This window comes from Lynx canadensis, chromosome E2, assembly GCF_007474595.2.
Source record: "Lynx canadensis isolate LIC74 chromosome E2, mLynCan4.pri.v2, whole genome shotgun sequence".
NCBI lineage: Eukaryota > Metazoa > Chordata > Mammalia > Carnivora > Felidae > Lynx > Lynx canadensis.
The window spans coordinates 29551956-29578745 of record NC_044317.1 but is presented as its reverse complement, the minus strand read 5'-3'; positions in this window follow the sequence as shown (position 1 = coordinate 29578745).

The following is a 26790-nucleotide window of genomic DNA, read 5'->3' as shown; positions in this document are numbered from 1 at the left end:
GGAGCTTCTCTTCCAAGTTCACGTGGCTGTTGGCTCAACCCAGTTCCTCGCCATCGTATGATCGAGGTTTCCATTTTCTTGTTAGCTCTCAGTCAAGGTCGACTCTTGGCTCCTAGAGGCCACTCTCAGGTTCTTGTCCCCATCATTTCCTTCTTTGTAGACCCTCTCACAACGTGGTAGCTACTTTTTCTTTAAGTTCATTTATTTATTTTGAGAGAGAGAGAGAGAGACAGAGACAGAAAGAGAAAGAGAGAGTGAGGGGTGGAGAGACAGAACCCCAAGCAGGCTCCACACTGTCAGCGCAGAGCCCGGCATGGGGCTCAAACTCACAAACTGCGAGATCACGACCTGAGCCGAAATCAGGAGTCAGATGCCTAACGGACTGAGCCACCCAGGCGCCCTGGTAGTTTACTTTTTCAAGGCTAGCTGGAGAATCTCTCTGGCTTCTGGGAGATCCCAGTCCCTGTTTTTAAAAGCTCACCTAATTAGGTCAGGCCCACCCAGGATAACTCTTCCGATTAACTCCAAGTCAACTGATCAGCAACGTGAACATATTCACAGGTTTCTCCCCCACTCCAGGGGAGGGGATTACGCGGGGTATATACACCACTGGAAGGACTCTTGGGAGCCTGATTAGAGTTTTGCCTGCTACAAGGGGTGACAAAGGGATTAGAAGGACCTAGGTTCTGGCAAGAGGAAGTATCAAACACTGGACGACCTTGATTGCCAGCTAAGGAAGCTTGGAGACTGACGAGTTTTGAGTTGAACGGCAGCACCTTAAGAATTAGAACAGGAGATGACAGCATCTTTATCAGAATTCTGTAAAGATTTGGATCAAGTTATGTCACCGGCATGTTAAAAATTAAGAAGTTTTAGAGCAAGGATAGCGATTAGGTTGGATTAACTCTCCTCAAAAAGCAGTGGCTGCCTGGAGGGCTGTGTTGGAAGGGTCTGGGTCATTTCTGGGCCTAGCTGGTGGCAGTGCTGGGAATTCTTCGCACCGGCTGCCGGGATGAGGGTTTTTCTCTAAACGCGAGAAAAAAAGGTCTGGTGCCAGACGAAGGATTCAAATGCACTTGCTTCCGGACTTTGATGATGCCTTCCAGGGTTGCGTGGAACCATGGGTAAGAAGACAGAGGAGGGAGATCAATGTCTTATGACGGGTCTGAGTCGCAGAAGGAAGCCCAAAGGTGGGGTCATGTGCATGTGCGAGGGAGATGCCATCTGGCAGAGCACGCGCTCGCCTGCACCCACTGCTCAGGCTCTCCCACCGCCTCTCACCCATCAGAGCCTTATGTCTTCTGACTCCAGGGCAAAAAAAAAAAAAAACCCAATAGCCTACATAAGCATCGTTTCCTATGACCAAAAGATCTTCTCGGCTACTTGTTACTACTTAAGACAGTGCTCATGAGACTATGGCTTCAGTGCTTGGAAACCCTGGGTAGTTTCTGGCTCTACCTTCTGGTGGAACGGGAGACTCGGCTCACACAGCTGGCACATAGTTTCTCTGCACCCCGTTTCCCTCACATCCTCGGAAGGACGATGCTTCCGGCCTCCATTGACGTTGAGGGTCGGAAGGACGACGCTTCCCGCCTCCATTGACGTTGAGGGTCGGAAGGACGACGCTTCCCGCCTCCATTGACATTGAGGGTGGCCATTGCCCCATGGTAGGCGAGGAGGACTTCCTACCCCACCGAGGGTAGGGCTTGGCCACGTGACTTGCATTGGCCAATGGGATGTTAGTGGTTCTGATAAGCTCAGAGCTTTCCCTTCTTGTGCTCTAGCCAGCACTAGGAGGAAAAACGCGCCCAGACAAATCCCTGGGCCAAAGAGGAGGAGAGACATCTGGAGGAGACCTAAACCCAACCGCAGCTTGGACTCAAGCCCACCGCCTCCCAGAGAGACAAGGCATCTAAGTGGTTTCTCACAGTGACCGGTGCGGAATCGGCAGTTAATAAACAGTCCTCATCATTGTTAACGGCATGGTCTTTTCATCCGTTTATTTTTTAGTTCTGGCACAGATTAGTGGGGGAAGGGGAGGAGAGCCAGGTGTGAGAGTGGTTTCGAAACCAAGGCTATGTCCACACGAGCAAAGGAGCCTAGATCTGGCCCTCCTCCTTCAGTTAAGTATTCCCGCATATCACGAAGGTGCTGCCATATGCAGGGTCCTGGGATAATGCTCAGGACATAGACTTACGTGGTCACAAATCTTAGAAGGGTTGCAAGACAGGGGAGGGTGAGGGGTGAGGCTCTGGGGGCTGGAAAGAGGAGCCTGCGTAGGCGCTATATGTTGGGGGCTCACTCAGCAGCCAGTTCCGGGGCGAGGCTGCAAGATGAAAGTCGCACCCCCAGAAGCTGTGGTGTGAGAGGGTTGCGGATCACTGAAGTTGGAAAGAAACTTCTGGAAGTTTCACCCCAAACCCAGCACCAATACAATGGCCCAGGGCAGGACTGTGGCTTAGAGCTCAGAGCTGAGAATGCAGAGTTGGAAGGAGAAAGGGTCCCCCTGAAGATATCCAGGAACAAGCCAGACGATTAGTCTGGGCTGAGCGCTTTGAACACCCGCGACATGGGGAGTCATACTTAGAAGCACCGTGAAATAAGTAAGAGCTTGGACTCTGTCAGACTGCCTGAGGTTTGAACCCTGGCTTGGGCATCTACAGCTGTGCGACCTTGGACAAGTTACATAACATCTATGAACCCTACTTTCTTAAGGGATGTTAGTTGACAAAACACTCTTGTCAGGTCCTTGCAAGGATTAAAATCATTATATATCTAAAGCACTCAAAATGGACTAGTGTCTATTATTATTAACGTCATTACAGGCTCACAATCCCATATCTGAATCTGTTGAGCCGGAGATATGCGCTTTATAGTTTAGAATCGTTCAGATTTTAGCAAAGAAATACGGTGCTCCTGTGAACATTCCAGAAGAGAAACATGGAGCACATACAAAATTGCGGCAGGGTCTGGGGCTGCATTCCGTAACCAAATTACATGAATATTTATGCAGTGAAATGTATGAATATTTAGATCAAATAAAAACGATAAATAGCTTCAAGTCAGTTTGGGTCAGGTTTTGCTACTATGGAAGATTTTTTTAAAAAGCAAAGTAAACAAATCAAGACAAAAACAAAACCCTTTGAGTTTCCCGAGCGTTGGGGGTTTGGGAAGGGCACAGAGGGATTGTGGCTTTTTATTGCTGGAAGTGATCGGAGGCGCAGATGTATGTTGAGCCTGGAGCAAGGGGTAGAGGAAGGTCTCCACCTGAGCCCGTGGGGAAAGACCGTAGAAAGCGGGTTTGGAGCCTCAATGGACCCTCAATGACTGGAAGGGCCTTGAAGGCAAGACTCAGAAAGCAATAGAGGTACCAACGTGGCAGGAATAAGAGCCCAAGACGGATTGCTAAGAACTTGTCAAGAGGTAAACTAAGGCTGGATTATGAAGAGCCTTGAATTCAGGGATAGGCGTGTACGTACGTCATTTATATGATGAGCAGGAAGCTGGTTTTGCTAGGATGACACTGAACGCTCTTTGCTTCTGTTACGGAGCCTGGCAGATCCTTTAGAAAAGATGGTCTGGAGCCATGCCCTCATGCGGGGGTGGTGCCTTGTTCTAGAATGCCCTTTCCGTCACCTTCCAAGTCTTGCTCAGTCATGCGGTAGCTGTCCCTTTGGGACATTGCCTTTCACCACAGTGGTAGACACTGTCGGCTTCCTACCCTCATGACCTTGGCACTCACCTGTAGACACGGAAGGATGCGCACTGAGAACATCAGCACGTTTCTGCCATGGACCCCGGGCTCATGCACAGAGTAAACGAGACATGCAAAGCGTGAATGCCTCGACATTCACGAGGAACAGCCCTTGACAAGTGATGGTCAAGATGCTAGGGATAACCCTGTTCCTTAACCCATTGGATGAACACTGAGGCATGTTCTCCACTGCCTCCTAGAGTTCCCCAGGGAGAATGAGCCCCATGTGCCCTTGGCAGTAGCCTTCAATGCATCCTGTGTTGGCTTCTTGTCTTTTTTGGGTCTCCGTTCCTCGTCTTCTTGCCAGGTTTGGGGATCACCTTCAGAATAAACTGGTTGCACTTAAGTCTTTGTCTTGGGGTCTGCTTACGGAGGGAACACAAACTGAGTCACCACAGTCATAGGACTGGCCCTGACATTGCACTGACCTATTCGTGCCCTGGTTTACGGTTTCTGCCAGGAGAGGCCAAGCTCCTTGAGGGCAAGAACTTTGAATTCACCGTTGAATCCCCATGGCACCTGCAGAGGGTAAGTAAACATCAAAGAACATGGATTGACTTGGAAAACTGGGTAAGTTGCACAAGAATATTTCCTGCCTCTCCGTGTTAGTCATAGCTTCACACCCACCCTGTTCCCAGTTATCCCCTGTCTTCACTCCTTGCCTGTTCGTAACCCAGTCTCTGAGCCCTGGTCTCGAGCTTCTCTTCCCCGCTTACTGAAATGGGTCCCAGGCCACATGCGTAGGATTTGCTGCATCCCGTCTCCTAAACAGAAAATGCCCATCTTTGAACGAAGACTTCGTGGCGATTTTTCCGTCTTTCGTCGCTAGCCCCCCACACGGACGCAGGCAGACGCACGTCCAAACGCTTAGACTTGCCCTTTACGTCATACCTTCTCAGCAACATTTTCCTCTCTTTCTGCAGTTGCCACGTGGACACCCACCGAACCGGCATAACATTTCTCTCACCTCGAGTTGAAAAAGAGTCCTAAGCTTGGACCATGAGAATGAGATCCTCTCACTCTGGGTCATCAAACTTTCCCCACGGTGTTACGGCACATGCTGCTTAGGGCCTAGAACACCTGGAATAAGACAAGGAAGGGTCATACCCATGAAGCTTACCCACAAAGATCATAAACATGGAACAGGCACCACCTGAATGATGTTCCGTGGTCAAGCGACACGTAGCATGGGGGGGGGGGCGCGTGTGTATGAGCGCGTGTGTGCATATGGAGATGTGTGCTCAGGCAGGCATAGATCTTACCTGTCTTGCCTTTCTAGTTCTCCTTCGAGCCAAAGTGGAGACAGAAGACATTTTGATAGAGTAGTAAGAGAGATCTTACCTGTCTTGCCTTTCTAGTTCTCCTTCGAGCCAAAGTGGAGACGGAAGACATTTTGACAGAGTAGTAAGAGAGTTCTGGTTCCTGGTCCTAAAAAGAACAGAGAGTGGGCTAACACTGAACATATTAGTCGCCTCGCGGGGCCTCAGTTTCTCTGCCTGCAGGAAGAAGTGAGGGTAAATGTTTTCTAAGGATCCATTTAGAACGATATTGGGTTTACAGAGCTAAATGAGAGAAAAATCTGAATGCAGAAGGAAGGCACCATGTGGTTTCACGTTGTTTCTTTTTAAAACACCGACTGAAAACTGGTGTGTTTAAAAAAAAAAAAAAGCCTGTGCTGTTACACCCACCATGCCTCCTTTATGAACTGGGGTAAAGAGGAGAGATTTATTTGAAAGTCAATAGACTACAGTATTCACAGGTCTACTGTATGTGCTAGTTTAAATTCAACATTTTGAATGGGGTAGAAACAAACACATCGGAATTTGACCAAGGATACATTCGTATGTCAGTTTAATGCTCCAGCTGTTTAATCAAAATATGAATAAAAGGTCTCAAGCCCAACAAGCAAAAATATCATAGTTGTGGGATTCAGCGATTGCTTCCCCATTGTCATCCAATTACTGTGTAATTTTTCCCTGTGACTGAATAACTAACTGTTAGCAAATAATGAAAAGGCAATTACAGCTACGCTTTGTTCGTATTACTCCCTTCGTTTTATTCCGGCTATAATTATTGTCAGTGCTGGAGGTTTACTGTACCATGCAAGCAGCACCAGGAGAGAAAATGGAATGGGCTGGTGCATGGAAAATTGCCAATGTCACAGCTACCTTCATCGGCACTGTTGGACTTCTGAGATTAAAAAATCAGAGGAAAACGCTCTCCATGTGGGTTTTACAAATTCCCTACCTCAAGCTGTTGTGGCACCTGGGGGAGTGGGGACAGGGGTGGGGGCGGGGGGCACGCAGGGAACCAGGCACCACGTTTGTCCTGTGTTCCTGTGTCATTCCCAAAGGACCGTGCCTTTCACTGCACTCCGCCTGAAAGCAACTCTTGGAACTCTTCTTTTAGCCTTTGCTTCTCGTTAATGGTCTCCATGCTGCTTCATAATGGGGAGTGGCATATAAATGATGCATTTTATGGGGTTTGATCTTTCTTCAGAGAGGAAATGTGCCACATATGGACAGATGTCGGAAAAGAAAATGGTGATTATGCCCTCTTCGTGTACTTGCTGGGACCTATTTTTAGAAGATTTCACTGACCATATGTAGTATACCTTCCCTTTTGACTTTTGTTCTGTTCAACGAAATCTGGGGGAAAAAATTAAGAATTAAAAAACAAACGAACAAAGGGATAGAGGTGTGTTTCTGATATTTTTATCACTTATTTGCTTAATAAACATATCCTGAGTACCTACGACGTACAAGGCATAGACAAAGTGCCGAGGAATCAAAGCTGAGTGTGACATGATCCCCGACCAAAAAGGCTCCGTCTTCACACTCAAACGTCTCTCTGCGTGAAAAGCAACTTAGCGTAGTCAAAAGCTGAAAGAACACTATGTTTGAAGACCAGGATTCTAATACCAGCTCTACAACTTGCTCAGTGGTTTATCTCGATGTATCAGTTAGCTACTGCTGTGTAACAAACCATCTGCCAAACTCTGGCTGAAACTGACAATCGTATACGATGAAAGCTTACCAGCGTGCAGGTCAATGGGAGGCTCCATTCCAGGTTGGGCTTGTCTGGTGCATCTTAGCTGGGGGAGCTTCGTTCCACACGCCTCTCATCTTTCTCCTTGGAATAACTGGCCATCCTGGACTGTTCTTCTCATGGCGATGTCTGAAGAGCAAGAAAGCAAGCGGAGAAATGCAAGCACACGCACCAAGCAATTTCACGTCTCTGCTCTAGTTATGCCTGTTCACATCCTATTGACCAAAGCAAATTACATGGTCAAACACAGAATCAAGGGTCAGGGAAATGAACTCTACCTCTCAATGGGAAGAACTTCAAAGACAGATGACAAAGGGAATGAATACAGGGAGGGATCAGGAGCTGGAGGAATGAATTCAATCCACTTTCCTTGGGTACAATTTCATGCCCGTAGCTTCTTTGTCTGTGAAAACAGAGGTTTGCTTTACCTGCTTTAAAATACCTCTGGAAGTATCAAAAGAGATGAAAAGCATCACTGTGCTTTGACAACTCTAAAGAACGATCGCTAGGTAAACAATTATTGCCCTCTGCTTACTTTTAATACTACGAAAATGGTATGCTTTCTTTTTTCTGGAACAAACCAGGGCTTCTCGATACCCTTCAAATTTCTTTAAGTTCAACCACCCTGAATTCTTTCATTCGTCAGAGGAGTAAAACGGAAAATGGACATTTCTTACTGCTAGATCTACTCTTTCTTGCTGTTGTTTGTAAAATAGGTCACTTCTCCAAGACCCCGATCTGGGTTGAGGGCGGACGGAATCTCAAAAGCTTTTGTCTTGGTTCCTGTGGGAGCCAGCCCTGAGAGTCTCCTGGGTTTAATGTGGAAGAAGAAAACATTTATAGGCTAACGCAGGCTGCTTTGGTAACTCCTGCCCTTGGGTTATTTCCATAGCAAAAGGAAAGCAGGGTACAAGGGGTTGATTGGTCATAAATAAATAAGCAAGGATATACATTCGCAAGGGCAGGAGAAAGGCAGATAAGTAATACCAGAGATAAAGGAATAATTTAAAAAAAAAACAGAAAAAAAAACCTCAGAGAATCAGACAGATTTGGGTTTGAATCCTTGCCCTGCTACTTAATAACTGATTTATTTATCTCCTTTGAGCTTCTGTTTCCTTAGTTGTGAATTAAGGATGCAACACTTAACCCATGGTGCTCTTGTGAGGACTAAATGAGATAATACATAAAAATCCACAGCATTGCGTCGTACAGACACAAGAAATCAGTTCCTTTTTTCCATCCGGATGTTTTGAAGTTTATTTTCCCGAGAGTATGGCAGGTCACAGCCATTCAGTTTTATGGCCAAGACCGTGAAACACTTTACTTTCCCCACTTACCGTATCTCAGGCTAGTCGGGTCACAATAATAGCAGAGTCTCCAAGAATAATTTTGATAGAACAAGCCGACCAACTAAATTGCATTTTGCCTGAGAACCTCTCAACCACCGTAGAAGTCAGAGAACCCGAAGAATTGTCCTCCTCCTGTTCCTTGTACCACATCTAACACTATTTGCATTTGGCAAAATCCCATTCATATATAGATGAACCATCTTCTTCCTCCACACCAGGACATCTCTGTCTCTGTCTGTCTCTCTCTCCCTCTCCCCCTGCCTCTCTCTCTCTCTCTCTCTCTCTCTCTCTCTCTCACACACACACACACACACACAACTTGTCTTAAATATGGTTAGTGCCTCTTGGAGGCCAGGATTGTAGTGATTTGAAAGCAAATTCGAAAGCAAAACTTGCTCATCAGGCACAGAGAGAACCATGTAGGTACAGTATAAAAAAGAATGAAGAAAACAGTTGTTTCCATGAGAATATAGATGTGAATGTCCTAAGAAACATAGCCAGCTAAATTCAACAGATATATTTAAAAAAAAAACACAAATGAACACACAGGATGTATAATATTTAATATCAGAAAAAATTCAAAATAATTAACCACATTAAGGAAGTTAAGGACAATAATTACATGACAGTCTCGGTAGAAAGTAGAAAAAAAATTTTAGAGCAGTGGCATCTAAAGTTTCTTTTTAAGTATTTTTTTAAATATAAGACTAGTAGAGAACTGTCATCACTTGATAAAGACACAAAAGATATACTCAGTGGAGAACACTTTTTTTTTTTTAATCTTTCTTTATTTTTGAGAGAGAGAAAGCAGGGGCGCAACAGACAGAGAAGGGGACACAGCATCCAAAGCAGGCTCCGGGCTCTGAGCTGTCAGCACAGAGCCTGATGTGGGGCTCGAACTCACGATCAGCGAGTTCATGACCTGAGCCAAAGTCAGATGCTCAGCCGACTGAGCCCCCCAGGCACCCCAAAGTGGAAAAAGCTTTTCAGATAGTATAAGTCGATAAGTTAGTGCCTTTACACTAACAATGGCAACAAAAGATAAGATACCACTTATAATAACAAGTAAAATTCAAAAGCATCAAATATTCAAAAGTTCTCTGAGAAGAAAAGTAAATCGATGAAAACATTTTTAAAGGGCGTAAAGGAAGACCTGAATTAAGAAACAGACGTAACATGCTCATGGCCAGAATGGCTTAGAAATATAAAAATGTTAAATCTCGTGGGGCGTCTGGGGGGGGCGTGGGGCGTCTGGGTGGCTCAGTCAAAACCGACTCTTGGTTTTGGCTCAGGTCACAATCTCACGGTTGGTGAGTTCGAGCCCTGCATATGGCTCCACGCTGAGAGTGCTGACAGTGCGGAACCTGCCTGGGATCTCTCTCTCCCTCTTTCTCTGCCCCTCCCCCACTGGCTCTCTCTCTGTCTCTCTCAAAATAAACAAGTACATTTTAAAAACAAACAAACAAAAAAGATGTTAAATCTCCCCCCAATAAATACATATAAAGAATTCCAATCAACGTCCTAACAGGATTTTGTACTTCACTGGTGTCTAAGAGAAGCGTCATCACCAGTGAATGAGAAAGTACAGAATATTTATTTAGTAAAAGGAGAAATCGACTCAACAGCATGGAGGAAAAGTTGGATCACAACCTCACACCGTATACAAAACCGTAAGCGCGAGATGACTTAGACGAATGAAAGGCTGAGATATGAAGAGTAAAACTTAAGAAATAGAGGGAACAAACATGATAAATATATTTGTGACCTCGGAGTAGATGATGATTATTTTGTCAAAACCCAAAAGGACAGAGGGCAGAGCGGGGGGAACAAAGGGCAGGGGTACCAATAAGACCTGAATATGTGTTTTCCAGAGAAGGAAACAAAATCGTTATCATGCATACAAAGCTCATGTGTTGCTGGAAGGGGAGTTGAAGGGCTGCACGTATTTTGGACAGGCATCTGGCAGTAATTAGTGAAATTAAGTACCCGGATCCTGGGACTCCCTCTTCTGGGCGTCTCCCCTGGGGACTTTCTCCCAAAGGCTCACAGCAAGACAAAGATGAGGTCTGCTTTTGAAACATTGTTTGAAGGGGCGGAGCCGGGGACGCGGAAGTGTCTATCTAAGAGGCAGAACAGAGAAGTAAAATGTGACTCTGGTACACCGTCCCTTACCTGCAATTCCGAAAAACAAAAACCTCTGAATATACGAAGCTTGTGGGGGTTTTTCGTTTGTTTTGTTTTGTTTTTCATACATTTGGGACAAACCTATTTGGTGGCAAAACTTGACCCGAACCGACATGAAGCGAGTTAGATTCTCTTTATTTCATTTAGGGTGATGATTCACACAGTTTGATGCAGAAATATATCAATGGGCTTCATGAGAGGACGCTGCCCAGGACTTTCAGGATGCGATTTGTAGTCCCATGTCACCTAATTATAGCACACGAAACTACACAAAATGTGTTCAAGGAGATGCACATATCGATGCACCTAGAAGTGTTCGGAGAGGCAATTCAAAGAGTCTCAATTAAATTCACTACAAGGATGCATGTAGGGGGAGTCAGATTTGGATTTAAGATGGGACATTTGGAATGAAGGGAAAAACATTTTCCCCCCCAATGGGCTACAGAAAATAAAAAATGAAATGGAATACACTTAAAATGAAATCAAGGAAAATATAACAAAATAAGATCAAGGGCAATATAACAAATAAAATAATAATAAAATAAAATTTAAATTAAGTTGAAATAAAATAAATAAAATTTAAAATAAAATAAAAATAAAATAAAATAAAATAAAAATAAAATAAAATGTTTAATTAAATTAAAATAAAATTAAATAAAATTAAAATAAATAAAATTTAATTAAATAAAATAAAATTTTAAATTAAAATGAATAAATGAAAATAAATGAAAATAACATAAAATTTAAAATAAAATAAAATAAAAATTAAATTAAAATAAAATTTAAATTAAAATGAAATAAAATTTAATTAAAATAAAATAAAATTTAAATAAATGAAATAAATGAAAATAAATAAAATTTAAAATAAAATAAAATAAAAATTAAATTAAATTAAATAAAAATAAAATTTAAATTAAATGAAATAAATTAAAATTAAAATAAAATTTAAATTAAAATAAATTAAGTAAAATAAATTTAATTAAATTAAAATAAAATAAATTAAAAATTAAGAAAAAGAAAAAAATTAAGAAAAGAAGAGGAAAAGAAAAGAATTACCTCGCATGAACTGGAAGAAGAAAATAAAATCAGGCCAATAGATCATCATTGACCAGTAGCTCATCTGTGATAGAGAACTTCCATAGCGGTTTCTACGTACATGTGGTTTCATTTTTGCAGAAGTCTCATTCTGCGATGCAATAACTTAAGAATGTTTTCAGGCCCTGTCTTCCCCATGGGTTGGGCGCTCAGAATTTGGGGCTTGAAAAATATGGGCTGGCCGCAAGTCTGTTGTGGCCGAACCCGGTCATCTAGGGAGAATCGTGACACGAGGGCTGTGTTTTTGCACTGAGATCAGCCCCGGTGACCTATCATTTGGCCAAAAGAGCACTGGGTTTATGAGCAGACCTGGATTCAAACTCCCGGCTCTGTCCGCTGTGTGGCTTTGGGCAAGTCACTTTGCCTTTCTGAGCTCCTCACTTCTACTCTGCCGCCTAGTCCTTCTCTCTTCCAACTGCCTCTGAGGTAGACTTCACTTGAGACATTTTCCAAATATTCTTTGGATGATATGAATGCATGACTGTTTCGCACAGAGACATAAACACCTAGCGGACAGGGGCTGTATCTCATTTGTCTTTATCACCCCGAGGCCCAGCACGGCACCTAGCACGCGGTAGGTGCTCACAAACCGTTGGTCTTCACGTGTGGTCTTCACCATAGAAAATGGTCTTTACCATTTTCTGTCCGTGCAACTACAGACCATCGCCTGACTTCCCAGACCTTGTTTCCTCCGATATAAAATGGGCCAAATGATACTGCATAGGGTTTGGGGTGAGGGTGACATAAAAACACGAAAACTCTCAGGGTGGGAAGGAATCCCAAGGGTCATTTGGCCAACCACCCAACTGAACCAGCCATTTCACGGGGGTACCCAATACCTCCCAAGGTAGCCCAATGCCATCTTTGGGCAGCTCCCGCTTTTGGAAATGAGTTGAAATCTACTATCCTGCGAGGGCCTCTGGGGATGCAGGAACACACTGGGAGGGCGGAGCTAGCCTTCATTCTCACGCTCTGTCGTACGTTGACAACAATATTTCATCCATCTAGCGCTTGGGGGAATCAGCTGATCTATGAACTATTCAGACGCTCTCTCGCTTGATTTGCAGTTTGTTATTCAATTTGGGTGATTCTCCTCAAAAATATTTCCAAGCCCGAGTGGCTCAGTCAGTCGAGTGTCCAACTCTTGACTTTGGCTCAGGGTTTTAACCAGGGCCACGGGATTGAGCCCCGAGTGGGATCTGTGCTCAGCAGTGAGCCTGCTTAAGATTCTCTCTCCCTCTCTCTGTCGCTCTCCCTCTACCCTTCTCCCCCACTTGCACTCTGTCTTTCTCTCTCTAAAACAAACAAACAAAACATTCAAAGTATGTAATATACTTCCCTGCCTATCTACACAAAGGGTATGGATCAACTCTTAACCAAACTATAGATAACGGATGACTACATTGGTCTCTAAAACGGGGGTGTTCTCAGGGCGGTTGGAAGAATCTGGGGGAGTGACCCCTGGACTAAATGATTTTAAGCTGCTCTGCCTTCCATGTGTTTTGTGTTTTTTGTTACTTTTTATTTCTCTTTCAACACAAGGCTGGAAGCATCCCTCGTCGCTTCTCTAATTCTATAATTATAATCTCATAAGCCCTTCCTGCCCCGCCCTGAGCGAGCCCCTCCCTACACACCCCTCCTCCCCAAGCCAACGCTTAGGAAGTACCGGCTCCAAGGCAGTGATGTTTGTAAAGTAAGAATAAATAGGATCCCTCTCGCTGAGGCCCTCTACGAACAAAAGGGGCTTTGGGCGATCTGTTTGGTTTCAGTTCCTTCTTTGCTTCTTCCAGTGCGCTGGGCAGAGGGTTTACCTGCTATTTCAAGGTGCTGATGGGGCCCCCTCCAGCTCGATCCTTGTTTTTCTTCACCTTGTTCCTATCTTTAAAAAAAAAATTTTTTTTTTTTTTAACGTTTATTCAGTTTTGAGAGACAGAGCGCGAGCCGGGGGAGGGGCAGAGAGAGAGGGAGACACAGAATCCGAAGCAGGCTCTGAGCTGTCAGCACAGAGCCTGACGCGGGGCTCGAACTCACGACGTGAGATCACGACCTGAGCCGAAGTCGGAGCCCCTCCTTGTTTGTATCTCTGAAGGCCGACACCTCAGGTCACCCAGCTCCCCCTGCCAGCAGGATTTCAGTTGAGTTTGGTCAGTGGGAGGTTCCCCGGGGGGAGACTGGAGGACGGGAGGAGAGAGAAATTAAAGTCATAATCTCCGTTCCTTCCCCGTGCTCCCTGGTGGGGTCCGCCACTCTCCTTGACTACTGTTCCTGGCAGGAGGCCTCTCCCCCAAGGCTCTGCGTCTCACCGGCTCTGGTGACACCACCCTATCCTTCCAACCTTCGGGGTGGTGACACCTTCTCACTGTTGCTGGTTCCTGGGTGATTCCTCATCCCTCGTTTATTCCCCTAGTGCTAACCACACCTCTTAAGTTGTCCCTTCATTCAAGACTCCTCAGGGGCTCCCGGGTGGCTCAGGTGGTTGAGCATCCGACTCTTGACTTGGGCTCAGGTCATGATCTCACGGTTCCTGGTATCGAGCCCTGAGTTGGGCCCCGTGCCAACAGAGCGGACCCTGCTTGGGATTCTCTCCCACCCTCTCTCTCTGCCCCTCCCCTGCTTGCGCACACGCGCGCTCTCTCTCTCTCTCAAAATAAATAAACTCCTGCAAGCCTCAACAGAACCACTCACTCGTTCAACAAGTATTTATTGAGCACCGACTATGTGCTCAATACTGGGGATACATATACATATACGGATACAGATACATATACATACACAATACTGGGGACCCAATGCTGCCTGGTGAACAAGGCAGACATGTTCTCTCCTTTGGGCAGCCCAAGTCTAGCAGGGGAAGACTGATCCTGAGCAGGTATTTGTGCATGTGATGAGCATTTCAAAAGGGGAGTGTGGGGTGCTTTGGGGGTCCAAAGCGGTCCACTTTGGCACTTTATGGCAAAGTGGTCCCCAGGTAGGAAAATGCAGCTATCTACCTACGCGGCTAAAGCAAAACCATAAACAACAGTTGCCGTCTTCCGGGTCAAAAATTGACACCAGGAAATGATCATCCCAACTTTTTGAGCTCCCGAGATCTAGAAGTAAGAGAGAGGGAGGGGGAGCAGGCCGCACACGCCCTGAAAGGAGGAAGGGAGCCCGAAGTTGTGTTCAAACTAGAAACCCCCTGAACTTTCCCTACCCCGGATCAAGAGCCATGAAGCTCCCCCCGACGCTTCGTCTAACACCTTCCTGCTTCCAGGGTGCCACGCCGCGTCACGTAAAATAACGACACTAAATCTGAAGGTAGAAGGAAAGACGTCATTACCAGATTAATACATCGTGAAAAAAATTCACGCTGCTGATAGATACTTAACCGTGCGTTGGTGATTAAACTAATTGCACGTGGCGAACAGAAAGATAGCTCTTTAACGCATGTTAAATATTAACAATTGGAGATAATAGGAGTCTACATGTCTCCTCTTTACAGCTTCCTTTGGCGAGGAAATGTACTTTCGTCGGAAGAAAGAGATGTTTTGGAATGTGAGAGTCCTACCCAACGCAGGCCAGCAGCGCGCCCCCCAACACCAGGGCCACAGGCAATCAGCTTAATCACAAATGACCGGAACCAAATGGATTCAGGCAGCCGGGCTGACTACTGAGTTTCAAAGTTTTATGTATCAAGGGTCTGAATGCCAACTAAATCAAAACCTTTCAAGGCAAATCAAAGGGCCAGCAGACGTCTCCCTACTTCTGCCAAGAGCTTTGTTTCACTATTTCCTCCCGGGGCCAGCAGGAGGCAGCGGGCACGGCGGTAAAGTTCAGCCTCATCGAGGGGGCGTCCGTACCTGCTCCGTTATCCCCACGAAGTCAGCCGTTACCTTTACACCGAGAGCGTCGGAGGGTGGGTTGGGGGGCAGGTGGGGGGCGCGAAGAGAAGCCAAACAAACTGATTGATTGCAAGCCCAGCTATGATGTCAGCATGAGTTCATGTTTCCCACAAGCATGCTAATCAGCTCCATGACATAAGAGCGGCTTCTATTACACCGGTGGGACATCAAAGTTATTCCAAAGATAACATAACACAACCCTCGAAGCCCCAGGAAACTTCCACGACGCTTTCAGATGTTCTATAAGGTTACCAATCTTTTCATTGCCGGGGACACAGAGAACGCTGAAAGGAAACAGAATATGGAATTTGGGAGGAATCAGGGCGGGAAAGTGATTTCATTCCGAATTCCAAATGTTCAAAGAGATAGTGGCGATTAAAAAGCTGTCAGAGGTCGCCGTTTAAAAGCAGCTCCACGCAGACTCTTTTTCAGGCGGGCAGACGGGCACAGTTCCCAATTTGGGAGAAAAAAAAAAAAAATCTAAGCCCGTGTGAAAGGTATTTGTTCAAGTGAGACCACAAGGAGGGTGTCACATAGGAAAGGACGGAGTTCAAGGTGTGCTTCTCTCTTCTGACCCCTCCCAGATACTTGCCTTAGGGCCAACGATCTAACACCTCGGAGACTCGATTCCTCCTCTAGAAAGTGGAAATCGTGATACCCAGCTCTCAGCAGGGCTGAAGGGCTAAATCAGGGAACACGATTCACAGCACTGCATCAAAGCAACCCTCTAAACGCTCATTAGTAGTGCCCTGGATAAACATTTAACACTACTCAACGCCGAGACGCTGTTACTGCTGGTAGTAACCCGTATATACAGCAGGTGGATGTGCTGTGCCAGGGAGCCACACGCACCGGCCTTTTAAGCTCACGGTCCTACGAGTTGGGTACCCTTAGCCTAGTTTACAGACGATGAAATTGGGGCACCGAGAGGGTTACGTCACCTGTCTGAGGTCCAGACGTGACATGACAGCCGGACTTCATGCCATCTGGTTTCAGTCTGTATTCTTCACCACTGCTTTCTCTATACTTTGCCCACAAGAGGACACACACACACACACACACACACACAGTCTACTGGCAGCCTCGGGAATATCTGGGATGGAAGCTTCTATCCGGGGACAGCTCTTTATGCCACAGGATGCCCTCAGCGTCTGAGAGTTACAGAGGAGGAGGGAGGAGAGTAGGGAGGGGGCCGTTCCACTTCCCTACAGACATCGCTTCCTCTCTCAGACCCTCTGCAGGCAAATCCCTGCCCACTGGATGAGGAAGCCTCAACGTTTGTCTACTTGCCCGGCCTCCTCTCCACCCCCGGGGCTGTCGGACCTGTGTTTATTTGTAGAGGAACAGTGGACACCTGGCTTCTTTCCTTGAGCAAATGAGCAGTTCAAAGCGAAGGCAGCACCGGCACTTTTCTGGTATTTCTGCCACCGCGCGAGTCCGGCGGGGGGACAGTGATGCTGTGAGGTGGGTGGCGTGGGGGGGTGTCCCCAGTCCTCGAGGGAGCCGCTGTCAAAGCCACTTTCTGGGCCTTGAGAGCTAGACCTGAGGGAGGACAAGAGGGGTTAAGAAATAAAGGACGGGAGCAGAGGCCGGGGAGAGAGCCCAAAGGACAAGGGAAGAGACGGCCAAGAGGGATGTGGAAAATAAGATCTGCCCCTGGAAGGAAATGCCACAGTGTCTCTACCCCGTGGCCTTAGTTGGACCCATTTAACTTAGTTTATTTGAGGCTAATGAATTATGAATGAATGAATGAATGAATGAAACCAAGTATCAGCTACAATTTTGCCTCAGAATTTGCTGGTTCCTTCCAGTGAAGCCTCCTGACTGGCCTGGTTTTCTTTTTGCTTCTGGCAATTTTTTATTGTGCACGGGAGGTATTTCCTTTGATTTATTTACTTTCTTCCAACTTTGTAGAATGGACAGAACTGGGGAGGAAAATGTCTAAATTAAAGAAGCCAGCCGACTCTCGTGACTCTCCTCAGCTTAGTGGCATTCCGCGTTGCCAAAGCTGAAGCTGACGTAAATTTGGTGCCCGATGCAGTCATTCTACAGAATATTCTCAACGCTGTGTCTACCTGGGGACCCAGGGGCCACGCATCCCCTGTCCTTGGGTTGCTTACGGGCGAGAGGAGGAGAGAAACACAATGCAGAGTGGCCAGTGCATGCCAGACGCATCTGGTGACGAGCTCACATCTGCTTGGCCTTCCCTCTGATCTCAGCCGGTGCTGGGTGGACAGTGACAGGCAGGGTGCATCCCACTCGAGCTAACAACCCGACTGTCATACTGCTTCATTTTCTGGATGCCCTTGACATCCTAGAAGCCTGGAGGACCTCGCTCAGCCCGTGCTCCTACACAGCTAGCTAGAAAGTGCAAGGAAATTAGCAACTCCCGTGGTGGCATTTGGCCGATGGGGACTGAACCAGCGGATGGGTGGCCCCGCTTCCCATCTTTAGGTGGATATGCTGGCACCATTCCACATACTCACCAGCGGGACCCAGCGGAGCTGAGCTCCCTCGGCCACCGGCAGCGATCTCAGGAACGGACCTTAACACTGCTTTTCTTCCTTACGGGTTTCACTCTCCCTGCCCCCTGAGGTCACTTCCCCAGTGAACTTCCTCCACCCAAGTCCTTGTCTCAAGGGTTGTTTTCAGGGCGACCCAAATCGAACAAGGCGATCTCGTACGTTCTAGAGACATCAAACAAGGCGATCTGGTACGTTCTAGAGACACCAAACAAGGCGATCTGGTACGTTCTAGAGACATCAAACAAGGCGATCTGGTATGTTCCAGAGACATCAAACAAGGCGATCTTGTACGTTCTAGAGACATCAAACTTAGAGGCATGGTAATGCCTCTAATTACACATCCTGGTAATGTGTAAATTGCCCACTAAATGTTGAGAGGGTGGTTGGCAAATCGAGATGCATGATGAGGGAGAGGTGGATAAGTGGCCCATGCAGAAAGCACGAGCAGGAGCTAGGAAAACCTGGCACATTTGCAGGACTGTAATTGGATAGAAAGTCCACTCACGTTGGAAAAATATGTTTATGGGACCGGACGGGAGAATTCTTCCCTGTCTTTGATGGCAAAGCCGAGAGCCACCACTTTGGCATCGGAAATAATCACAGGGGCTATGGCAAATAATTGTTTTCTTTTTTAACAGACGTCTTTGCGTTCTGTAAAAGACCTACAGGAAAGGTGCCTTTCGTGTGGCAGGTGGAGGCCTTTGGATGGCTGGGCCAGAGAAAGCAGGCAAAGAGCCCAGCATACCGGGTAGAACCTGTAGGAGTTTCTTCACCTGTAAAATGGGCCCGTACGTCTCAGGCAGCAGTGAGTCACTGGTACCCGTTGTGTCTCGACACAGATAGTCAGTGCAGCCAATCCAGTCTGGAAAAATAAATCATTTGGCCAGACGTTTCTTGACCAAAATGACCGACCACATCCATCGTGCCATCTCTTGGAAAACCATTTGTCAATGGCTTCCAACAAGTAAGAGATTCCAATTTACCACGGCAGGACCAGGGAAGGGCATGGGGGTAAAAGGCAGAGGGGGCTGGAAGCGTAATTGTACATTTTGACATTAAATGAATTACATGGAAATTATATGCAAATCATTATGTAAATGCGGCATATGTTGTTTTCGAGTTAACAGCTTGGACACTTTTAATAATTGCGGGCATTTTTCAGGGTGAATTAAGAGCCCCAATAAACTATATTTAGGATCCACTTCAGATGAACAGGATTTAATGGCCTTTGTTTTTCATTTTAAGTGGCTCAGGTTAAGACAGAAACTTGAAATGCTCTCCCTTAGCCCTCTGAAGGCCATTATATATTATACAAGATTCTTTTGATGACAGTGACAATCTATGACAATTAATAAAGCACATTAATGCCAAAAGCCTTTGAAAAATATGAACTTCTCAAGAGAGCACTGCTTTATCTCATTTTATCCTTTTATACCTCGTGAGCAGATGTAAAAGATTAAAATGAAATATCCTTCCCTCTATTGTATTATTCCTCCGTAATTTAAGAAAAAGGAACCGTGACATCACATAATAAGAGGCACTGCCTTCGATGCCATTGTTCCTTCAGACAGTGCAGTTGCCTGGAACACCTCTGATTTCTTCATCTCCAGAGGAGATACTACGTTTTGTGCTCTCCTTTCCTCGCTCTTGCAAAACACCCTCAAAACGTTTATTTTCTGAGAAACCTCGGTCGTTGCCCAAGCCCGGTAGGTAGAGTGAGTGAAGCAGGGGCTTTCCATTTCCTTTGCAGACCTTCATTTCTGGGAATATTTTAGCCCAGATAACCTGAGAATCTCAGACTGCAAAAGCTCCAGAACTCCCGGGTGACACGCAAGGAACATCCCTTTCGAAGGCCGGAAGGCCGAGCTTGAAAAAAGAAGAAAAGGAATCAGGGAAATCCCCGAAGGCTTACGACAGAGACGCATTGGAAGTCCTCTGCAGAGTTGACACGTGAAGGGATACTGTGGCTGCCCCCCCTGGGGTGGGTTCCTGGTACTCGGTCTGGGCAAAATGGCAGCCTGGATTTTTACCACCACGTAGGGATAGGAAGGAAGGCTTTAGGTAGACATAAAGTTAGGACACTCAAGAACTACATCCTCTGTGGTCCAGGCAATCTTCTCTCCAGCAAAGAGAGATACAGAAGTTTGACTTGTCTAGGAGTGGGGAGAAAAGAAAAAAAACCCACATCAATATCTCCCGCGAGGATCCACGAGGACAAGCCTGGCTTGGGGTTCATCTGGAGCCCACAAGTGTGTGCCCTCTGGGAATATCCCCACGGGCAGCCAGCAGATGGAAACAAGCACGCGGGGAGGACCTCACAGGTTTCCCTCCCATCAAGCCCCACTAACAATGAGGTCACAATGAAAAATTACAAAACACAGGAAAGGAAAACGAGCTTCGTGTGTACCCAAACGGCGGGGCCTCAAGGTTTCTCTCCCAGCTTCCAGAAACAAATAGTCTGATGGTCTGAAAAATATAAGAGTTTTCCCGCGGGGTGCCTGGGTGGCCCAGTTGGTTAAACACCGGACTTGGGCTCAGGTCGTGATCTCGCAGTTCCCGGGTTCGGGCCCCGCGTCGGGCTCTGTGCCGACAGCTCGAAGCCTGGAGCCTGCTTCGGATTCTGTGTCTCCCTCTCTCTCTCCGCCCCTCCCCCACTTGTGCTCTATCGCCCTCTGTCTCTCAAAAGTAAATAAACGTTGGAAGAAAAAGAGAGATTCATCTCCGCACCATCTGACTCTACAAACGCCGCTAAGGGTTCTGCTTCCCCATGAATGTGGTTTCTGGCAAAGGGCCCTCCACGATCTTCACATGAAGAGTCAGGCAAACATAGAGAAAAGGGGGAGGGGGACGCTCATGTTTGTGTAATAGAAAGATGGCCGTGAACTTCAAATCCCCAAACCCTCCAATCCTGACTGAGAGCCCACATGGAAGCCTGACTGACCCCGGTGCGGCTTTCAAGAACGGAAAATGCTGCCTCTCCTGGTGTGTTCAACCTGACACATCAGGTCCTGAGGGATAGATTTATATTGATGGGTTTTGTTTAATGTTTATTTCTTTTTGACAGAGAGAGAGAGAGAGAGAGAGAGAGAGCACAAGCAGGGGAGGGGCAGACAGAGAGGGAGACACAGAATCCGAAGCAGGCTCCAGGCTCCGAGCTGTCAGCACAGAGCCCGACGCGGGGCTCGAACTCCCGGACCGCGAGATCGTGACCTGAGCCCAAGTCCAATGCCCAACCCTCTGAGCCGCCCAGGCGCCCCTGTTGACGGAGTTTTAAGCAGCATGCCAGGCATTTGGGATAAGGCTTCCAGGCAAGACAATGAGGCCTCAGAAGCAGCTCACCTAATGTACAAGGAGAAGGCACATTTGAGGAAATGCGGGTTCCTGGGGTAACTGAGTCCTGTGAGTGACCGACCCTAATAATGTCTACTTCCTGCTGGAGGGCCTTCAGCGAATCCCTGTCCTCAAATAAGCCCCATCGCCGTGGCCTATTTTTAAGGACTTGATGACTTGGCTCCCATCTGTGCTCCCAACCTCATCTTCCAGGGCTCCAGGCAGACTGGACACCAGCTGTGTTCCAAACTAGCTTCTGCTTCTCCACCTTCTGCTGGGGCTACCTTTCTCTCTGCTTCCCCCTCCCCGTTCCCATAGCCACACAGTCAACGGCTACTCATGCCGGGAAGCCTAATTCAAACACCTCGTCCTCCAGGAAGCCTGGATCCTCACTTCCAGAAGGGACCCTCCCCCGCCCCCCCCCCCCCCATGGCTGGAGACACTACCACACCCTTCACGTCCTTCTGTGCCGAACGCAGGCTTGGCGTCCCCCAGACCAAAGGGGAAGTGAACGCTGAAGTCCGTTTCCAACATCTCATTCATTCGAACGCCGGTTTTACAGAATCTCTCCGTCTGCATACGATGCTTACTGTTATTTACTTAACAGTGTTTCTCTTTAAACTGACTCCGACATCGGAGGCGGGGGGAGGCGTCGTAGATTGCAAGGGAATGCTTGCTGCAGATAAGTGAGACCGGGGTTTGAACCCCACTTTGTTCACCGCGTGGATGAACGATCTCGGAAAGTCACTGAGCCCCTTATATGTCTCTGAGCCCAGGTTGCCCGTCAGCAAAATAAAGACAATGGAACTGTTTTTAGAGGGGCACGCGGAGCGTGGACGTAATGTTGGCAAAAGGGCCAGGGAAGCACTTGGCACGTGGTAGGGTGTCACGTGGCACAAACATAGGCTGTGAGCGCTCTGTATATACAAGCCAGAGAGGCACGGACCTCTCCCTCTCTCCCCACCCACCCCCGCTTTCTGTATCAATACCACTCGTGTTCTCATCTTCAGAGGGAACGACCTGAAGTGGCCAGGCAAAAGGAAGGCTTGGAAGCCATGTGATGCTCCAGGTAAGAAGTCCACGTACGTGGCCAACGTGACCCCTAAATAATGCATTGCGTTTTCCACGTGTGATCCTACGTGCTTACTCAGATACTTACCATTCGCCCAGAGAGAACTCAGGAAGGAGGCTCATAGCTTCGTAGTTTTTCATTGCTAGAACAGGAAAAAACCACGGGCGCCTGGGTGGCTCAGCCGGGCAAGCGTCCAACTCTTCACCTCTGTTCGGGTCATGACCTCACAGGTTTGTGAGTTCAAGCCCCGTGTCGGGGCTGAGCTGGTCTGAGCTCTGCTTGACCGTGTGGAACCTGCTTGGGATTCTCTCCCCCACCTGTCTCTCTCTCAAAATAAATAAATAAACTTAAAAAAAAAAACAGGAAAAAAACCATAGAGAAAAAAATGGAGCAGGGTAGGGATGGGGGACCTGATTATACTGTCTATACAAGCTAATATACAGCGCATATAAATATTTTCTTCCTCGGGCGTCGAAACTGACCGGGTGTTTGGGTACCGGACAAGCCGTGGCACAAAGTATTTTGAAAACAACCTGTGCTCTCACGCCTGAGTCTTGAAATGTTAGTGACAAAGTGAGGGGAGTATCGTCTCCTTACCTTTCAGACTGTCGTCCTACTTCCTTTGTGCCCTTATTCAAGCTAACGTTAAGAGCCAGGAGAGCTGAATTTAAATCTCTGCAGCACTAATTCCAACTGAATGTCCTTAGGTCGGTCTTTTTAAACTCCCTGGGTCACAATAGCCCTCATCTACAACATGGATGAACAAAATAAAAGTTCACTTTGAGGGAGCGCTTTTTTTTAAAAATTTATTTTGAGAGCGCAGGTGGGGAAAGTGCAGACACACACACACACACACACACACACACACAATCCCAATCCCAAGTAGGCTCTGAGCTGTCAGCACAGAGCCTGACACGGGGCTCGAACTCACGAACTGTGAGATCACGGCCTGAGCCGCAATCAAGAGTTGTACGCTTAAGCGACCGAGCCGCCAGGCGCACTTGAGTGAGCACTTCTTACGTGCTCGATATCACACTTGGAGCTTTAACCCGGTTTATTATTTACAGATGTTTCCCTATTTATAGAGGTTATTTCCTTTAGCTTTACAACCCTGCGAATAAGGACCGCCCTTATTCGCAGAGGAAAACTCAGGGTCAACAAGAGGGGTGTCCTTGTGCAGATTCGTAGTGGATACGGGCAACAGTGAAACCCAGCTCCATGTGTGTCCTTCCAGTGTTCAGGTACCCATTGATTCACTCACTCATTCACTCATTCATTCATTCATTCATTCATCAAAGGTCTTCTGTGTTCGGAAATAAGCGTCATTTAAAAACTTACCCTACAGAAATGTTGTGAGTATCCCTAAGGGAACAGGTGGAGGCACTGTTGAAGGAGTTACGTGAATGAATGAATGAATGAATGAAGTGCTGTACGTCTTTTAGTTCACAGTGGTAGCTAACATCTGGTGAGAACTTTCTAGATGCCAGGCGCTGCAGATTTCCCCAGCCCGTGGCAGAGCCAGTGACCCAGCTGCTCAAGGCCCCTGAAACGACCACTTCAAGGCCTCTCTGCGATGTCAGTGTCCTGGGGCCCCACTGCATCATGAGGCAGCCTTCACCTTCTTCCACTCCTGAGTCAGTCTGGGGAAGAGGCAGAAACATAGAAACACCTCCCACCTGGAACCAGCGTTCTCCAGGAGCAATCCCAAAGCATCCTGGAAACAGCGACTCTCTTATCTAAATAGATGATAACAAATTCCTCTTCCTCCCCGGCAGCGATCTCTGTCTCTGCTATCCCAGAGAGTATCCTGGGAGAGACGCTGGGGCCCCATCACCGATGATCCCGGTAACCCCTGGAAGAAATGTTCCATCCCATCTGAGCGGGGGACTCCCTCACCTCAAGGTCCGTTTGCTCACTTGACACAAACACACTACAAAGCACATGGCCCCAGAGGGGAAAGGGATGCCCGAAAGAGTGTTCGTAGGCTCGCTGTCGAGTTTTCTCCATAGTACTTGGGACTCCTGAAGACAACTTGGCATCCAAAAGTTCTGAGGTCAGAAGGCAACCTCTCGACCATTCCTTAAGGAAACATCCATTCTTTTGGACTAGAAATGCACCAAATATTCGGTTTAAGCAAAAGCCTTAAAACGCACGGTAACTCTATAGCAAGCGCTTAGTGGGTGAAAAGAAACTTACTCCGTGATTTCCAATCCTTATGAAATTTTGATGATCTCAGGGCACTTGATTCTTTTGCCAGAAATAAGACAGAAGGACTCAGACTGGCAAATGTAATGGTGGGTAATAGTGTTGTGTGTGTGTGTGTGTGTGTTTTAAAGTGGAGAGGAGAAGTCAAAGGGATTTATTGTTTTTATCATTCTAATTAGTTGTACCAAACAAACAAATAAATAATAGAACAAAGGATTTGTAAGGAAGAGAAGAAGCGCTGTTACACGGTAACTAAAGACAGAAAAACACTATTACACAGGAACGAAACAAAACGATAATTGACGTTGGGTGAGGCTGTCATCCTCTGTGATGTCGAGATGATCCACTTTGACACAAGTCTATTTGGCTTTTGTTGTCAGCTTCGGTCAATTCCCTTTGAAAAGAAAAATCAAACTTTCATAGACCCACAAAATCTCAAGGGCCTCGGGTCCAGTTTGAGAAATGCTGGGGGGGGACCATCAGAAGTTTTACATTAAAATGGGTTTGCTGTTCCTGGTGAAATGGATAGTCAGAGGCCTCTTCTTGAACACTGTCTTAAAGCACAGAATTCTACGTGCTGCGCGTGGAAAAAAATCACGGGACTGGAACATCCAGACCCTTGTGCGTGACCTTGACGCTGGCCCTTGCTTCCTTTGTGACCTTGAACGAATCCTTTCCCATACTGGAGCTTGTACTTCATCACCTGTCCAAAGAGATTGGACTTCTTCAGGAGGGAATCCCTTATTTTTCCTTTTTAGCTCCAAAATTATGGGAAATTTCTTCTTGTATTTGTTTGTTCCGCAGCTCGTGACACGTTGAGATGTTTGGACTCACTCGTATTTGTTGTAAAACCCGGAGGTGTGTGACATTGATGTGCTTAGGTGGTCCGGTGGTCCTGGCTTCAGGGCAAGCATGGTTAAAGACTCACTCTCAGGGAACCAAAGCAGAAGGTGAGGGAGTGATGAACGATGAGCCACATTATCTAGTTGGGCTTGACTCTGGGTTTCTTTCCCTTGGGTCAAATATCTGATAATGTTTTACTTTAACTTATCTCTGCCCGGAACGAAGGGAAGAGTGTTCACACATGTCCAGCACCTAGGAAGGGGCGACCCTGCGATGCCAGTGAGGTGGTGGTCACCTGGTCAGCAGACGGCACCAAGGACAGGTGACTCTAAGGGTCGGAATGGACGACCCAAACAGATCACCCTTCTGTGCCATTGGCAGCCAGCTCTATAGAGCAGGATTCCATAAGCAGAGCTTATTTAAAGCTGATCAGTTGCTCTATATAAGCTCTCCTCCGTAGAATGGTGGTACTTTATATGTTTATATTTGTAACGGTGTTCATGCTTACATGCGGAGCACCTACGGTTGGCAAAATCTTATGCTTATTGACCAAGTGAAGCAGAGAGTGAAATGCTAACGTGCTCACCAACATCTGTCCACTAAATAACGATCAAGTACTCAACTAGTGACCCCGTGAAGAGGAGTAAATTTTCAACACCACCCACAGGACCTCGTGGCATTCTGCACATGGAGTACAGAAAAGTTAAACTCAGGTTCCAGTACATCAGCCCCAGGACCATGTGCGGCCCCTGGCGGATGCACAGGATGCTAGCAAGAGGACAAATGGTAGAGAAAGAGGTTCCCAGGACTCAGAATGCAAAGTCCTAGAACATTCTTTTTTTTTTTTTAAACATTTATTTATTTTCGAGAGAGACAGAGAGATAGAGCACAAGCAGGGGAGGAGCAGAGAGAGAGGGAGACACAGAATCCAAAGCAGTCCCCAGGCTCCGAGCTGTCAGCACGGAGCCCAACGTGGGGCTCGAACTCATGGACCGCAAGATCATGACCTGAGCCGAAGTCGGCCACTCAACCAGCTGAGCCACCCAGGCGCCCCAGTCTTAGAACATTCTTACGAAACTCTCAGAATACCATCTTTTTGCAAGAGAATATTTTGGCAAATAACAGCATTCCGTCTGCGATTCAATTATTTATCCCCACCGAGAGAATTTAAGGAATACTGAAATGTGTGCACCTCCTATTTCTGTGTATTTCAATTATGGGGGGGTTTTGTTTTTTTTTTTTTTTTTTGTTCATAATTTCAATCGACGGCCCACCAATCTTGACAACAATCCAGGTACTATCTAGAAATGCGGCAACCATTTTGTAACGAAGAGGACAAGAGCTATGTACTAAGAATGGGGGTGGGGGAGGGAAAAGAGATGTGATGGTCCTGTGCTGGGTTGAGCATCCTTGGGTTCTCCAAGTCCGTGAAGAGCTGTCTGGGATTAGATTTGAAAAGACCGTGTAGTCACCTTCTTTGGAGATGCAGAAGTCAACATTCTTA